The 17,915-nt window shown below is 39.8% G+C and overlaps 1 non-coding gene and 1 pseudogene across 1 annotated transcript; one reads left to right on the plus strand and one right to left on the minus strand.

Annotated features, from left to right (window-relative positions):
- The first annotated feature begins 6,411 nt into the window (after positions 1–6,411).
- Trnat-ggu (transfer RNA threonine (anticodon GGU)) lies at positions 6,412–6,485 on the plus strand. The gene has a single exon. It is a non-coding gene; the product is annotated as a tRNA-Thr (tRNA).
- Positions 6,486–9,502: 3,017 nt separating this feature from the next.
- LOC145895696 (uncharacterized) lies at positions 9,503–10,221 on the minus strand (annotated as a pseudogene).
- Positions 10,222–17,915: the final 7,694 nt, after the last annotated feature.

Below are 17,915 nucleotides of genomic sequence, written 5' to 3' on the forward strand. Positions count from 1 at the left end.
CTTAGCGAAGATCCTTTCTTTAAATGCGACTGTCCGAGTGGATTTTACGGTCTGAAATGCGAATCAGGTATAATTTTTACAAAAAAGTTAGTTGTGATAATTTAGAGAGCCTTCCTACGTACAAGGTCCTCTGACAAGTTCTGGACTTGCGCACCAGTGTATCTTGACCACAATAACCCGCTCCAACCGCTGAAATCCCGTATAGCTCAGTCAGTAGAGCAATAGTTTCGTTTAACCCAGGGACATTCCATATTTTCTTCCGACTAGTCGGAAAAAGTCCGACTGCGATTCCAGTAGCAAGTGAAAAATGTGGAATTTTTGTTTAAATGAAATGTTTTTCTCTTTTATTGTAGAGTCTTGTTCCACTTCATGTGTTGGGTGTTCTGGACCATGTATCGAAGAGGAAGGAACGTGCATGTGCGCTTGTATCGTTGGATACGAACAAATACCGAATGGTTGCAAGCCCGGTGAGATGTTTTACCTGTAAATTTAACGCCGAAGTGTTTACCACAGATTTGGAATGCAAATTAAATTCTTATTTATAATCGGCGAGGTTGTACTTGAAAGCTTTCAATATATATGCTAATAGAAAGAAATCATTCATATTATAGTGTTCTGCCCAAGAGATGAAGTACGTAACCCTGAAGGAATTTTTGTTGTTTTTCCCGAAACCTTGGCTGGATTTAAATCCTCATCTGAGAAGAGGTGTCCTCCGAACTCGGTTAACGGTCGTTAAATGATCAAATCCAGAAAAATATATTTAGTAACCAAGTTCTTCAAACAGGGGGTTTACCGTATGGGACTCGTTCATGCGATGTGGAAGGGCATTGGGGAAATCCTGTGTGGCTTATGTCATGCGATGTTGGAATTCAGGTAAGCAAATTTATGAACGGTATTGCTTAATCCAAGGGTCAGCAACCTTTTCCTGCGCGCGGTTAAAGCCATTCTCTGTACTATATTTGCTACTTACAGCGTTGTTCTTTTCATTGTTTATAATGTAGTTAAACCTTGCTAGTAGAGGCGTTTCTTCAGATTGTCTTTTTATCCTTACATTTTGTGCGGTAATATAATGGAAAATCTACTGCAATTTGTAAAGAGGCTGTGAGCCGGATGATTTTTCTGTGCGGAACCAAAAGGTTGCCGATCGTTGGCTGAATCAAAGTTTCGGTTTTATTTAACCATATTTCAGGGTTTTTCCGCAATCGAGATTAACTCGCCTGAAGAACGAATCGAAGTCGCAAACAGTTTAGAAGTTTTGACCTCAGAAAGCGAAAACCTCGTTGCGGAAAACGTTTCGGACACCCTTAATGTATTGGACACGGTCATGGAAGTGGATGAATTAGATACACAAGTGGGTTTAGATATTCATCTTTTTAAGCAAGCATAAGGGATTGAAATGAGTTAAGATTTTTAAAGCACAATTTAGAACAATGTCTCTTTGACCTCGAGACTGACTGTTAATTTACATTAAGTATTTAACCAAATTATTTATTTGTTTTTCTGTTAATGTCTCTTGTCTGTTGGTTACATATAGTATCTGTATGCGCAATTTATTTGTACTTTCAGACAACCACTTCAGTTTTGTCCACTGTTGGAAATTTAATCAATATTCCAGCAGATCAACTTGCCGCAAGCAATGAATCACAAAGGTTTTAATCACAACACTGTATCCGTTCGTTTGTTGACCTATTTCAAACGGTGTACACCTTGCAGGATATTAGAAACAATTGATGCCCTTGGTGAAAAAGTGGTGATAACCAACATATCGTATCAAGGAACAACCGATTCATTGGGCATTGCAGTGCTTGCCGCGTCATTTTGTGGTAATAAGTGTCAAAAAAAACTAATTTTCCGCTGGGTATTTTAGGGGATGACTTAAATCCATCATCATTATATATGTGAATCACAAATATCTTGTATCTAATAAGACAAAATACAGCCTTCTGCATAAGGTTCTTGGCAATTTATACTTCGTAGAAATAATAACATGCAGTTTCATATCTAACAAATGTCTAAAATTACGCAGGCCCACGTGGTTGTTAAAGAGCGTTGTCATTTTTCCAGACACTTTGTATTTCGGTTTTGGTGTGCGGGACCTTCCCATTCCGCGTGAACAGGGATTCCGATCCGATCAACTAAAATTATTTTTTGCTTCGGACGAAAACATGACAGCGTACATCAAAGTCCCTCATTCACTGGTTGGCAATTTAGTCGACGAGCAAACAAGTAACGCACCACAGTATTGTTTTTGTGTGTTTTTAAGTGTTTCAAAAGTTGAGATCATGCACCAGACTGTATTAGTTTCAGTTGATTAAATCTTCACGTCTGGTAATGCTTCCTGGCGCCTTTCGTAGAATTTAACTTTTAAGATTCAGGCATTCCTTATTTAATTTACCTTGTGTAGAAACGAGGGTGAATTTCAACGCATTCTCCAGTGCCAAGTTGTTCGAAGCTGGTCAGTATGAAACCAATAAGCATCAAAACGTCTCTTCCCACGTGGTTCTGGCGGCGACAGTAATTGATTCAATTCAGGACACAGCGCATCTTAGCGATCCAATAAGCATGCAGTTTGAAACAAAGGTATACGTCTTGGCATATTGCAACCGCTTAAAAACGAACTTGTTGGGATGAAACACATGGTATAATGTATTTCGTTTAAATTAAAATTTTTCGTTGTAAAATGAACACAGAATTTTGATTAGTGATTCATGTATGTATTGTTCAGAATGTCAGTGAAACAGATTTAAAGAATTACTGCGTGTTCTGGAATGAAAACGACAGAAGTTGGTCAACCGAAGGTGGAAACGTTAAAACCTTATGGCCGGAGAGTGTTGAATGCGAGTTTTATCACCTTACAAACTTTGCAACACTTTTTGTATGAATTTGTAATTTGCCCCCTTTTCAAATGCGATGTTTTTCAATGTTGTGTTTTACAGACTCGCGGTGAAACCTCCTTTGAAGATCAGTGTCTTCTTGATACAATTACTATAGTGGGATGCTCTCTTTCCATTGCTGGTCTGGTTGTCACCATCATATGCTTCATTTTTATTCCGTGAGTACATTTTCGACCCCAACGAGTTTAACAGTTACTTAAAATGACAATAACTTTTATCATTCCTAAAGAAGTTGGTAGAGTTCAGAGAGCTCTTTCTTTTGAGAAAAATAACATCGAATCAGTGAACCACAAGGTTGCTCTTTTGTTGCAGGCAAAATCGCGACGGGAACAAGCGCCGGCCCGCTGTACTGCTCGTCAATCTCGCAGTGGCGCTCTTGTTTTTCAACATTCTGATAATTTTAAGTGAACAAAAAGTAATCACAGAAAATGAATCTTCATGCCGAGCCATCGCTGCCCTGCTTCATTTTGCACTCTTAAGCTCCCTCATGTGGATGAATGTGGAGGGGATTCACCTTTACCTTGTGGTTGTGTTTGTAAGTTGATTTTAATTGTTGGTCACGACTAGCTTACAAAGTGGTCGTGACTCCATTTACACTAAATAAGACAACAATGTATAACAACCTCAGTCTGAAGTAGGTATTTTTCCTACAAATGCTGGTGAGGGGAAGTGTATACTTTTAATTTGTGGAAAAGGAGTTTATTTAATTGTTATTACATTTAAACCAACAATAAAAAAGAAATACCTCATTTGATGTACGCTCACATACTTCTTTAATTTTTTGTAATAGGTCAATAAGTTTTCAATTAACAGACATGTCCGCCTTATTCCTTGTTTAATTACTCTGTAGGAAAAAATATTTTTATGCATGGGAGACAGTAGCCTCCATATTTTTATAATCTATTGCATATCCTTTAGACACTATGGTTCCGGGCTGTTTCCAGAAATTATCAAATCTTTTTCTTTTCAACATTGTGGGGTTGGGTTTTGCCTGCTTTATTTGCCGTGTGCACGTTTTCAATTGATCCAGATTGCTACGACACCGAAGAGTAAGTACCAGAAAACTAAAGCGCTGAAAGCAAGTAATTGGTTGCAAGGTTGTAAATCTACGTTCTATGTATTAAATTTGCTTTTGGCAAACATTGGTTAATGGATTACTCTTATGAAGCGTTAAATTTATGGCTTTAAAACAAGTTGTAAGACGCATTACAAACACTTACCGTCTGCTACTTTTTTCACATTTAAAGTCTGCTTGTTGGTAATAGGTGTTGGATTTCCCCTCAAAAGGTACCTTTTTACGTTATGATTCCAACATTCCTGGTGATGTCCATTAACTTCGTGATTTACGCTGTGCTGATATTTAAAGTCGTCTGCACTCGTTTCGTTGGAAGGGAAGTAAGTAAAGATGTGAAAATTTGCTTTTTCGGGTGAATTGGCAGGGAGGATTTATTTGTAGATGCAGCATTCCCATCGAAAGCGGGACATTTTGTTCTCCATGACTATATTCTTTACGCTTGGTCTTACCTGGTTGTTCGGCTTCGGTATCATAGACACAGAACTCAGCCCTGAGACAAGCCTTGTTTTTGCATATCTGTTTGCCACGTGTAACTCGCTTCAAGGTTAGGTTGCAACTGTGAAAGTTACTATTTATCTTAAACTTATGGGACATTTTGGTCTTTTTCGTAGGATTTTTCATATGTTTGCTATATGTGGGACGAAGCAGAAACACTCGTCAATTTATTCAATGCAAACTAAAGAGACTCGGTTTTTGGATGACTTCCTCTTTTGGGCGTCTAAGGTCAGTGATGTTTAAGGTTATCATAATTACACTCGAACACAAAATACCCCACACAAATATCAACACATTATTTGATTCCGTGTGTTCAGCCGGCGCTGGAGCAAAAGATCTGGATCCGAAGACATGGAAGCGAAATTTGGTGATGCCAAAGTTGCCAAAATGGCGCCGGTTGATAACGAAAAAGTAGCGGACGCCTGCAAGCTTACCGGCTACTACTTTTGAAGACATACATTCTGTTTTACTTGTATCTGCTCACTGGATAAGTCAACTCCGACGAGTGATTTGTTGTGAAAAATCGGAAGAAATAAATACTGAGTGAATTTGTTGTAAGATGTTGGAATTCGAAGTGTGAACGTTTTAGTGTGGCGAATTTGCCCCCCAACATATCTAACACATTATACGGTGCCGAGACTGTCGCGAGCAAAAATGATTGGCTGAGTAATGCCGCATATTGTTCGCTTAGGGTCGCGAGACAAGTTATCAAATTACGTCCTAGCAAACATATTAACGTTTTGTTTTTGTTGCATCTGTTCTTCTGGCATATATAAAAAACGTAACTTTATCCCGACGTTTCGCCTGTTATACAACAAGGCTTCAGGGTAATGAGACAGGTACAGCACACAACTAAGGCCATACAACGTGCCAACACGAAAAAGGGGATAACGCTAGCACCGCTTGTGAAATCATATGATGTATAAAAATGGGCGGGAAAACTACAGTCACAGTAAGTTATTATAGAGCACCGGGAAGTAAACGCACTGTTCTCCATCATTAACACAGCGATTGTTCTTGGGGATGTGGAGCGCTTCTAGGAAGAGGTGATCCACCTCCTTTTCCAAAACCTTAGCCTTGTCGAAGGCGATCTGATGACCTTTTAAGGCAGCATGCTCGGCTAACGACAGCAAAAAAGGTGTGGTTTTACTGAAACCGAAAAAATGTTGTTGATAGACCTTGTAAAGTGTAACATACACATACTTGAAAATAAACACAACGACTGCACTTCTTTAAACAAAAAAAGGAAGGCTTGTCTAAAACTTTGGTTGGAATCAACTTAAAAAGTGTTGGGCCAACTTAAAAAGGTTTTCATATATTTTACTATTAGATCCAAAAAGGACATTGCACATGAAAAAAGAGAGCGCAGGAAAACAGGGGGAGGTCCACCCCCTGCTGATACTCCGGAAATTTCCCCAAAAAAATTATCAAGCGATTCCTTCACAATTAGACTCACTTCATAACAATTTTGACGATGACGCAGACAGCATTTTTGCAGTTAAAGTACCTGCAGTTAATTGAGGAAAATAAACGCACCAGTGTACCTTGACCACAATATACCCCGTGAAACCACTGAGCTCCTGTAGCTCAGTTGGTAGAGCGTTGGGCCTGGTTAGCCCAGGGTCGAGAGTTCAAACCTCACCGGGAGCTTGATCTTTCAGATCTCGCTCCGACTTGTCGGGAAAAGTGGCTGATCCAGCTTGGCTGCAATGCCTTGGCTGCGAAGCCTGTGAACCTTATGATCATAATATTATAGCTGTGATCGCCAAATATAAAGGGCCTGCGCAGTGGGGCGATCCTGCCTTGATGCTATGCGAAAGCGTGGTATTACTTCTGCGTTGTCTGATTACGGTGGTGGAGATCCTCTACGTTGTGAAGGTCACCTGACAAGTTGTGCGCTTGCGCACCAGTGTACCTTGACCACAATATACCCCGTGAAACCACTGAGCTCCTGTAGCTCAGTTGGTAGAGCGTTGGGCCTGGTTAGCCCAGGGTCGTGAGTTCGAACCTCACCGGGAGCTTGATTTTTCAGATCTCGCTCCGACTTGTCGGGAAAAGTGGCTGATCCAGCTTGGCTGCGAAGCCTGTGAACCTTGTGTTAGGAGCAATCGATGGGTGTCACATTCCCATAACTGCACCACATAACGGTTACCGAGATTTCTGTAATCGGAAGGGTTGGCTGTCAATAGTTCTGCAAGCTGTGGTCGACCAGAATTTCATGTAATGACTATTAATAGACCTTTTTCCAAATATAATCCGCTTGGGGTCGCCAGAGCGGACGTCTGGCAAGCTACTCCCTAGCAATGCATTGTTTTTCCGCCTCAGATACTGAGGGTGGAATGCAGAAACCCCGCTTAACTTAATCCGCGCTTAACTTTTAAGCCCGGCTTAAAATTGCTATGCAGAAACTCCGCTTAACTCCTTCTCAGCTAAGCGCGGCTTAACTTTTGGCGGGAAATTGTAGATCCCGGTTGTCAGGCATTCGGTGGATTGGCAGTGCAGTGTTTTCACATTACAGGCCACTTCTTTCGAAGATGCGCCGCAAAAAAGTGAAAAATAGAGGTTTTTACGTTTGTAGTGAAATGAATTTGAAGATTTTTTTATTATTTTACCAAAGGTGAACTACAAAATTATGATTTACTTTTGGTAGTCGTAGTACAGTTTTTTGGGGAAATAAACAAGTTTTCTTGTATTTGCAGATAGGTGTACCTTTGTTGTTTTACATCCTAACAAAAATATTGAAAAATCCTATTTAAAAATGGCTCAGAATATGCCATCCACCCCCATCCAACCCTCACAGGCGAAAAGACCGCGCAGTGAAAACTTCACTGAAACTGAGCGGTGTCTCTTTGTTGACATTATTGGAGAAGATAATTTCTTCTCCATAATTGAAAACAAAAGGACAGATGGGGCAAGCTTGAAGACCAAGCAGGAAAAATGGTTGCTTGTTGCTGACAAGTTTAATGCCTGCACATCGTCGCAGGCAAAGAATGTGGCCGCCTTGCCGAGGTTATGGAAAAACCTCAAAGACAAGGCTCGCAAGGGATCAACCGCCCAGCGAAGAGCCACTTTCCAAACTGGAGGCGGCAAGCCAGCTGAGCCATTGGATGCTCTGTCGAGCAGAGTCTCAGGTATACAGATGTCGTTTGACAAATTTTTGTTATGATTTGCTAAAATTGTTTTGCTTGCATTTGCAGCCATGATAACCGGGCAGGTACACCCGCTGTGCAACCTGTTCGACAAGGACGCGGAACTTGGTTCTGGTCAAGTAGAAGTTGGTGAGGTTTTTTGTGTTGAGGGCTTAAAGCTTAGATCATCAAAGTAGTTTATGACAGATTTAAAGACGGTTTGAATACATTGGCGATGACTTTAAACAAAATGCGGGTACTACAAGGAATTTTTGAACGACCAACACGAGACGCTACAATAGTATCAAACAGTTATGGCAGGGTATTCAGAGACAGGTGTAAGAAAAAAAGGAAATGACAGACAAAATGTTTTCTGTAGACACAGAGATTTTTATGCAAGAATTATTATGTGGCAGAACTTGTAAGTGGTCATGCAGAGGTGGATCCTGACGTCTTTCTTGTGGAGGCTGCAGCACCCCTAAGCAATGCTGAAGGGTGTTGCAGTTCTGCAAGGTCTGCCCCTCAGCGCAGCTATGCTAATCTGATCAGGGAGATGTTAGAGAAGGAGATGGTTCGGAGAGCCGAACAACATCAGTGGCTCCGCAACCAAGAGAGAGAGGTGCGAAAGGAAGAAAGAGAAAAGATCGAACATGACCTTAAAGTTCAGCTTCTTAAACGCCAGCTAGGTTTATGAATTTTTGTATGTATTCTTGTATGAAGATGTAGCAGAGTTAATTTGTATTTTTTTTTATTTATGTAGGTTTAACAAACATTACTCTGATGCATTTTCACATTATGTGCATATAACAGTTCGTTTACCTATTTGATGTTTTTGTAATTTAACCTTAGTGCAATTGTTTGTTCTTGTTCTTTTGTCACTAAGGTTAATCACTTGGCCAATTGTTCCCTCCTCAATCATTGTTAATAAAATGATCACAAAATTTTTTTAAATTTAAATATTTTAACAAAAAAATTTTATTGAACTTTATTTTTTCTTGTTTTCATTCTTCTTTCTTTATTACAATGAACAAGAGGGCCTGCTTGTTCATTGCTTTACTTTGTTTTTATTTTAGTGTTTGTTTTTGTCCTATAATCCCAATATTGATCTCAAGGAAGGGCCTCTGTCCTGCTTTAACAAAAAAAACCTTGAGAAGTGATGTATTAGGTAGGACAGCAGGACAGATTGACAAAGTCGAGTCAAAAGGCTAAATAAAGTACATTGTTTTTACAGTTTGAACCATTGCATAAATGCGCAATAAATGGATGGATTTTTGTTTCAGTCAATAACATTGTCATCATCGAGACATATGCACTTTTTTTAATGTATGGGTGTCCAAAGTGGACCGCTGCGGTATTGATTTGGGCATTTAAGTTCTTAAAAAATGTAAGCTAACTACCATCATCACAGTTTTAAAGTTAAGCAATGTGGCTTACACTTGTTTGAGCAGAATGTTTTAATAGGGTGTTTGGCTGATGGTATTGCCACATGCAAATGCGCTAACCATCGACAAAAATGGTTGGTTGAAATAAAGTGTCCATATAGTTTTATATATAAACCTGCCAAACTTGCTGCCAAGAATCTTGGCTGTGTTTATTCTGAAGGTCATTGGAGTTTGACAAAAAATAGTAAATACTTTGCCTAAGTACAGGGACAAATAGGGGTCACTAGTATTTTTCATTCACATTTAATTGTGTACACGACCAAAGGTATATTGGTAGTGATGTTCCTTTTGATAAAAACACATTTCGATGAGCTTGTTGGTGACTTGGTGTATTTCCAGACACACTATTTGTTTCCATACTTTACCTCACATGCTATTTTTAAACAAACTTAACATATCCATCTCTTTTGTATTGTTTGCACTTTACAGAATTACACATAAAAAACAACTTCGTAACAAAACTATCTTTTACTGGTGAACTAAGGCAGAGTTTAAGTTGCACAAACAACAGCAAATCAAAATAATGTTGTCAAAATCCTGCGTTAAATTTATGCAGATTTTCTCACTACATATTCTGATAGCCCTCTCAACGTGAATTCTTGCCTTTGCAATCCGCCTGGTTTTAGTGACTGCTGGCATTGATAACTGCTTACTTTTGGCAAATGGTGGTATATTAAGTGTGGCACCACGAACTGCTAACAGGTCCCGTATCAAAAACCCTCTGTCTGACATAACATCAACCCCAGCTGAAATCAAATCTAAAAAGCCTGTTTTATAACTATTTCTCGATCAGAATTATTTCCAGACCATAGTTCTGAAATAAATGAAAAAGTCCCCTTTGGTGTAACAGCTACTAAAATTTTGTAGGTATTGTGATGTTTGTAGTGACTCCAAGTTTGACGTTGTGAGGACGGCAAACTAGGTTTTTAGACAAAAATTTCTGTACAATCTATTATTGCTCTGGTACGTGGAAAACATTTAAATGCATTAGGCAGGTTTAACCGGAAACTCTTCTTTGATGGCCACTGCACCAAAAACTTCAACTCGTTAGTTAGAAAATTTATCCAAGTAGTGAAAATTTTGCTGGCATTTGACTCTGAAATTCTAAACATGTGACTGATACTTTGTATATTCCAAGCCCTTCTGAGTCTTATCAAGCACATAAATAATTCTTCCTGAACTGACATGTGCCTTTTCTTTGGACATAGTTTCTGCATAAAAGTAATTGTTAAAAACCTGGCTACATGTTGGATCCTTCAGCTGCCTGTCTAACTCGGTAGGCACATATTGCTGCTGTAACACTAAGCATAATTTAATTAAATCAGTTACAGCATAAAACTCTTGATATGTTTTTCCAGTTATTTGACTTCCCACACTGGTTGGGGTACAATTCCAGTAAGAAATTCTTACTGCCTTGATTTTAATAAAATTATATATCAATTGTAGCCGCTTAATAGGAAGTCCTTCAAGTAAAGCCTATAATTAGTCATGTCCTGCTTAACAACACTTTTTTTCATGCACCTGTGTGATAGATAGCATCTATCAACCAAAAGCTTTCGTTTCATGACAGGAGAATTTGTAAGATGGCGATCCTGATATGGTGTCAAATCACCAAGACAGATTGTTGTTTGTGTTTTCACACTTAGCATCTAATCAAAATTATTTTGTTGTAAAGATATGTTGCAGTCAATAGTAAATTTAGTATTCCTTACCGTATTTACTGAATTGTAAGCCGCGGCTTATAAAGTTTTTTAACCTACAGTTTGTGCGGCTTACATTATTTCATGTCAGGCCGATATTTTGTCTGCGCTATGTTTTTTAATGAAATTTACCATCAACTCGCTCCATCGCACCAATACATTTTATCGCCCAAGTTTGTCAGCGTATTTGACAATTTTAAACGACAGATTTGTTGACAATTATTGTTGTAGAGCACCTAAGTTTGTCTTTACATTAACGTGCGGCTAATATTATTTTTTGAACACCATTGCATGCGGCTTACAATCGAGTAAATACGGTATTTTCATACATGCTTATCAGCTGCAGGGAAGCAACGACATAGTTGGTCCTACAGATCCTACAATCATAAGAAATACGCTATGTAATTATTTAGCTGCTAAAACCCCTGAGAAAGGATAAACGCAGCAGGACAGATCGGACTCATTGCTTCAAAAGTTGTCCGAGGAAAAAGGCTACATTTGGAAAAATAAACTAATGACAAAAATTCACAAATGTGGTGGTTCAATGTACTGTAAAAAAAAACAATACACAAGCACATTAAGTAAAAAGTATACATATTTAATTAATAGAAGTTTACATGAAAATAAAACAAATGATTTATGAAAATAATATGCTTAACAAACAATAAAAAAACTAGTTGCCATTATTAACAAAACAGTTTAATATATACAGCATTCAAACAAAAGTTGCATTGGCAGAATTTGTTGAATTTTCCAATGCCTTTCAGTCTTTCTCTCCTTGCAAAGACCTTCTTTTTCTTCCAATTTTGTTTTGTTGTGTTTAAAACAAATTTAACAAAAACGTTATTCAAACAACTTCACCCTCAAATGAAGTTGGTGTGTTGTGGTTAGTGGATGGTTCTGCAAACAAATTTCAGGTATCAAGACAAAAATGATACTATTATACAAAACAATACCTTAATTGCTGCAGCCTGAAAAATGCTATCAAAAAAAAAAAATTTTTATCAAATTTACATATACCAGTTCAAAACATTAGCCATACTTTCATGGTCGTCGTCTATAATTTCTTGGTTGCTGCTCTCTGGAATACAGGTGGAATCAATGCCTAAATTTGTTTGTGCCTGCAACGAACTCAAAATTATTATTTCCCATTTATCGAACAGCAAACAAACTAGATCTGCAAACTCACTTGTGTCCGGGGCCGATTTTGAAGAAACCTTTGGAACTTTGCCCTAAACGGGCCAAAGTTGTTTTTACCGGGTAATACTATGATTTCATCCGTTTCCATTTTGTTTTAAGTTGCTCGCTGCAAATGCAATACTTGTTCATGTATTATACAAAAATTTTGTTTACACACAAACCTTGCAAAATCAAAGCCCCTTGCTTTAAAAATTTCCGAAAACTTTTTATTGAGTCTTGTTTATTGCAGAGTTCCTCTTTGGCCAAGTTTAAAAAGACCATTGTTGCTGCATAGTCCCATTTTTGAGACATATTTTTCCTTCAAAATAGCGTTACGCAACACTTTCAAAATTTCATTTAAGTAGACCATTATCTGTTTAACTGTCATAGGTTGCAGGAAATTTAATAAAGTCTTTCCCTTTCTGGGCTAGCACTTTGCCAACCCGGCCAATAATTGTGCAGCGCCGATCAGCCCGCTGAAAATTGCCCGTTGTTGCACAAAGTTTGGTACAGAATGTAAAGTATTTGGAATGTTTCCTTGTTAAGTCGAAACCGTTTTTTGAACTCTGAATTGTTAAATTTGGTTAAAGGATTTTGCAAGTCGAACAATCTCCTTGGCGGAATAGACCTTTCTAAATTTGGATTTATTGGTCTGCAAATAAATAAAACTAGCCTAACTTGAAACGGCAGCACAAACAAATATATCGAGGCGCTAAAAAGAAAACAAAAATTAAAGTACATAATTACACTAATTATTTCCAATTTTATTTTAAGTTCGTGACTTTGTTTTTTCCATTCATGCTCCTTCCTTATTGTAAAAAAAAAAAAAATTCTAATAGATGGAATTTTAGATCTTCAAATTTTCTTTTTTTGTTGGTGTCTGTAAAAGAAGGAAATAACTTTCCCAAATATTTGCTTCAACCAAAGCTAACCTAGATTTTGTTCTGGTTTTAGCTCGTATTGTCGTAGGCAATGTCGTGATCTCTGCAGGCAGCGTCGAGTTCATTTACAGGTTCTCCTACAGTATTTTCAGGTCCACAGTGCGGATATCCAGGTATAGTTATTCCTCCTTGAGCCAACTTCTTCGTTGACTTTAGTTTCATATCTGCTCTACTCTTCATTTGCACCGGCCTTATATACCTGGTCTGGGCACTGGCACAGCTTCTACTTCTCCCTCCTTACGCTGTGCCACCAACCCATACTGTGCCAGGTGAATAATAAGGCTGTGCTGTGCCAATTCCTTTTTATTATTTACTTCATAATAGTTAGTTTTACCCTACAAACTCCTTTATGTGCCCCTGTGCCTATGACGTCACAATGTATTTCTATTGGTTGACTTCTTTCGCTGTCGGCGACTGTAACATTCTCTTCTTCAGGCATTTCTTCCTCCTCGCTCTCACTGGTGTCGATGGATAACTGTTCGACGAAGTCTCTGATGTAATCAGCTATAACGCAGAGATCTTCGTCCATGGGTAAACCGTTCTCGATTTCCTCGACAATGTCCTTTGCCAGTTGGATAACTATGTCATCCGTGACACTGCCGAGTACTTTCTTTTCCGGTCCCGTTGCAGGTGTTTCCGCGTCTTCAGGCCAGTGAGCTTCAACGAACCTCTTCTCCATCGGTGCTTTGTCTTGCAAGTTTGATAGGCGGGTTATGGGGTCAGACAGGTTGGTTGTAATAAAACAACTTGTTGTCCTGTCTGTCCCCGTGGATCTTGGCACTCCAGTTATTATGGTACATGAATTTGATGGCGCTGATCAGCTTGTCGTCTTGAAACAGGGCTGAACCAGCGTCATCTATCTTCAGCACCTTGTGCTTGAACCGGAGTGCCATTTGACCCACACCCGCACTATCATTCGTCATAACCGACGCTACTTCTGGAGGGAATAGAAACTTCCCTATCAGGGTCTTCCCTTTTCCAGCCTCCCCATGAAGGACGATATGGGGGGGCTAGCGTGATGCCGTCCTCTTCCTCGTTGCGAGCCTCCAACGCTGCTTGGATCAGGATTATTGATAATTCCTTGTGGTTGAGGTTGATTCCATTCCACTTTATATTCTTGGCTTGAGATAGAATGGCCTTGATTTCTTTAACCGCTTCATCCACTTTCCAGGGTCTACTCTTCGTCGCCACTGCGGGAACATCTGTATCCGTCATGGATGTTTAGAAGAAAGCCTGCGGTCAAACACAAGAAACAGCGCCAACTACCGGTACGATCGTTTTGCCATATATTCCGGTTCTAACAGACACGCTAAGGCGTATGATGTTGGACTATGGTATTGCGGTCTACACTAAGCCACACAGAACACTGGGCAGGATGTTGTCTCATCCTATCGAGAAGGGTACGGTCCAACCAAAAGGCGTTGTCTATTACATTCCGTGCAAGGACTGCGGTGGAGCGTACATCGGTGAGACAGGGAGAAGGTTACAGACTCGGTTAAAAGAGCATCGCCGCGACGTTGCAGCGAAGAACAGCCAGAGGACAGCACTGGTAAAACACGCTGCCACACTCGGCCACCGAGTTAACTTTGATGACGTGCAAATCCTAGAGATGGAGGACGATCATACAAAACGTCTGTTCCTGGAGACGCTCCACATCCATAAACACGACCATTGCATAAACGATAAGGAGCAATGCGTATATTTTCCTGCTGTATACAACAACTTGTTGTAAATGTTACGCCCCGCTACACACCTGGTTCACGTGACGATGCAAGCGGTGCCAGTGTTATCTATTCCTTTTTCCTTGTGTTTTTCCTGCGTTTTTCCTATGCTTTACTGTTGACATAACCCTGAAGAAGTCTCGCCGGATGGCAGACGAAACGTTGGTTTCCAATAAACACTTTAGAAACTAAGTGCCAGAAGAGCAATTCTGATTAATAAGCAGTTGGTTTTCCTTGTGTACTTTCATTCATCCTAATGGTTCTAAGTTAGTTCAATATCCAACTGCGAAAGTGGATCAACGTTTCAAGTACCAAAACAAACGGCTTAAATGGTAAGTAAGTTTCAATTGCTGTCTAGTATTGTACTTATCAATGATATAAAATTCCGTAACTATAACCATTGTTCAACAATGTAGTTCATAGCAAGCTTTATCGCGCCTTTTTGCCTTCTGATCAGCCGGTTTATCCGAATGATATAATCGTCTCCATCACAACATAATTGTCAGTTTTTCCAGAAGGTTTGCTTCAAGTAACAACTCCAGTGAAACAAGTCAATCTCGCGATTGATATAATGGCGCTGTTTAAGCCAACAGAAAAATCGCGTCGCCTAGAGACATCATGCACCAGGCCATCTACCGGGGAGGAAAATGATGTTGCTTCGGGGGAAACATCTTCCCTAATTTTTCCAGACCAAATTTCGACGCTACAGGACAAAAACAAAGGCCGAAAATATCTGGTTTCCTGGGAGGCAAAACATTCGTGGCTGTCGTACGATGCAGGTCGGGATGTCGCCGTGTGCATACCCTGCAAATGGGTTTTAGAACAAAACCGTCTACCCCCTGCCTCGCAAGCTTCTCTTCCGGGACCGATGGGTATTTGGGTAAAAGGATTTAGCGATTACAGGAAAGGGAACATGTCATTAAAAACACGACGACATTGTATTCATGGTGAGTGTGTGGCACTCAGGCTGGGAGAAAACGAGCCCGAAAATTCGGTTCTTTTGCTCACAAAAAAGTCCGTGAAGTCTTTGGAAAAAAATCGCCATTTTGTCTTCTGGCAATTTTTAACGCAATTGCATTTTTTTGGAAAGCAAGGGCTTGTTTTACGTGGCCACAATGAACACAACTTCAATATTTTTTTAACTCTGAAGCTGTTGGGGATTTACGACCAAGACGTGGTGTGTTCATGACATTAACGGAAATCAAAGTTTAAATGGCTCGGACACGATTTACAAAATGAAATGCTCGAGTGTCTAAACAGTGCAGTTGTTGAGAGGGTTGTTGCCTCTGTTAAGGAAGGTTTATGGTTTAGTATCATGGTGGACGAAACTACAGATATTTCAAAGTTGAAGAAAGGCAGTATTTGTGTACACGAAAAATTTCTTGGATTCGCAAAGACTAGTCACATAGATGGGGCAACTCTGGTTGAACTGATCAGTTCTTTTCTCCAAAACATCGGTCTCGATATCTCCCGTTGCAGAGGGCAGGCGTACGATAGAGCCGCCAATATGAGTGGAAAAATAAGCGGAGTACAGGCTCGTATGCTTAGTTGCATCCCAAGATGTTGTATTGTTACCGTCCAGGTCATCAGCTAAATCTGGTTGTCCAGGAATCGTTCAAGAGTTCAAGGGCCGCTAATTTTATACTGTCTTCGCCCAAGCGCAAAGCAAATGTTGATCGTTTTACATTGTCAACCACCGCACAAGGTTCGCCGTCGCTTAGGCCGTTGTGTCCAACAAGATGGTAATAAGGTAGGTGGCCGTCGACAATTTCTTGAATCAGTACGAGACAGTACCGAATTGGCTTAGCGATTTGCTTGCCTCCGACGACACTGACTCCGCGACCAAAGCGTCCGCTAGTTCTCACCTCGGTGGACTGGAAGATTTTTCTGTGTAGTATAGTTTGCGTGTTTTTCATCTTTTGTTTCAACGGTTGGCAAGTTCCAGCCCTTTTTTAGCAGACTGCTTGTGGTATTATCGGGCGAAACAAATTCTGGAACACTGTTTTATGTTTGCCTGTGTTTCCTTTGTCGCATAAATGGAAATCGCACCTCGTCGATATTTAGGTGCGCGAAGCCTTTAAAATTTCAACGAAAATCCGGCAAGCATGATTTAACATTTTCATTTGCAGATGTACCGAAATGTTTTTTCATGCCGTTAAAGCCCTAGTAGACCGCTCTCTCTCTCTCTCTCTCTCTCTCAAGATTACGGAGTATTGGTACATCTATGAAATGCTTTGCCATGTAAGAAAGCACGACGACGTCCAACATTCAATTAAAGCACTGGGGGAATTTTATGGGTGTAGCGTAATGCTTCACTGGCTGTAACGCCCCAGTAATCGTGACGTCACGTGTAGGCTACTATATAAGCGCGAATAGGGCTAATGTGAGGCCTTACCCCTTGTACCAATTACAGCCATTCATGGTGTTAGAGTGGCGTTTCGTTCGCAACTTACGCCTCCGGAAGCGTTTGATCTTGGAAACCCTGATGGTTGGAGCAGTTGGATGAGAAGATTTGAATGCTATCGACAAGCTTCCAATTTGCATGAGGAGTCGAAAAAGAAACAGGTGAACCTTTTGCTTTACTTATTGGGAATATAGGATGTATTTTCGTCGGTTTGGGTAAACGCAGAACAAGCAACCGATTATGATCTTGTGGTATTGAAATTTAACGACTATTTCATAGAAAAACACATAACTACAGTTAGTACAAGCAATTGTGGTGCTATTAGGTGCTTTAGAAGGACATCTGAAGGCTGTTTGTGAGCTGACAAAAGGATGATCTACAGAAGGCATGGAGAAATTGCTGGCAAAATTGGATGCAAGTTGAAAAGGTTGATGATGCGTATAGTGCTTACACTGCCTTCATAAACTTTTCACAAAAAGGTTTATCAATTTGAGACTGTTATTGATTTTGAACATAGATACCAGAAAATGTGTGCACATGAAATGAAGTTGCCAGATGCTGTCTTGGAACACAAAGACAATTGGCTTTAACTTTAGCACATGACTTTTGAGAGAATGAAATCTGCTCGAAAACGAATATTTACCGGCAATGCTTGTCCCACTGCTTCCAATTCAATTTCGATCAAAGAAGAGGCATTTGTGACCAAGAAAGTTTTTTTTCCATCCAATGATAAAGTTAAACCTGAGAAGAAGTTAAATCGTCTTGACAAATTTGGCAAAATTTCCAGACGTGTTATATGTGCAGGGATCGCGTTTGCAAAAAGAAAACACACCGTTTATCTCACTCCTATGATTTTTTAAAAACATCTACCATAAACTATCTTTGCGACCTTTTAATTAGCGCAAAAACAAACCACAACACATACCTCCGATCACT

This window comes from Ascidia mentula, chromosome 3 (genome assembly GCF_947561715.1).
Source record: "Ascidia mentula chromosome 3, kaAscMent1.1, whole genome shotgun sequence".
Lineage (NCBI taxonomy): Eukaryota > Metazoa > Chordata > Ascidiacea > Phlebobranchia > Ascidiidae > Ascidia > Ascidia mentula.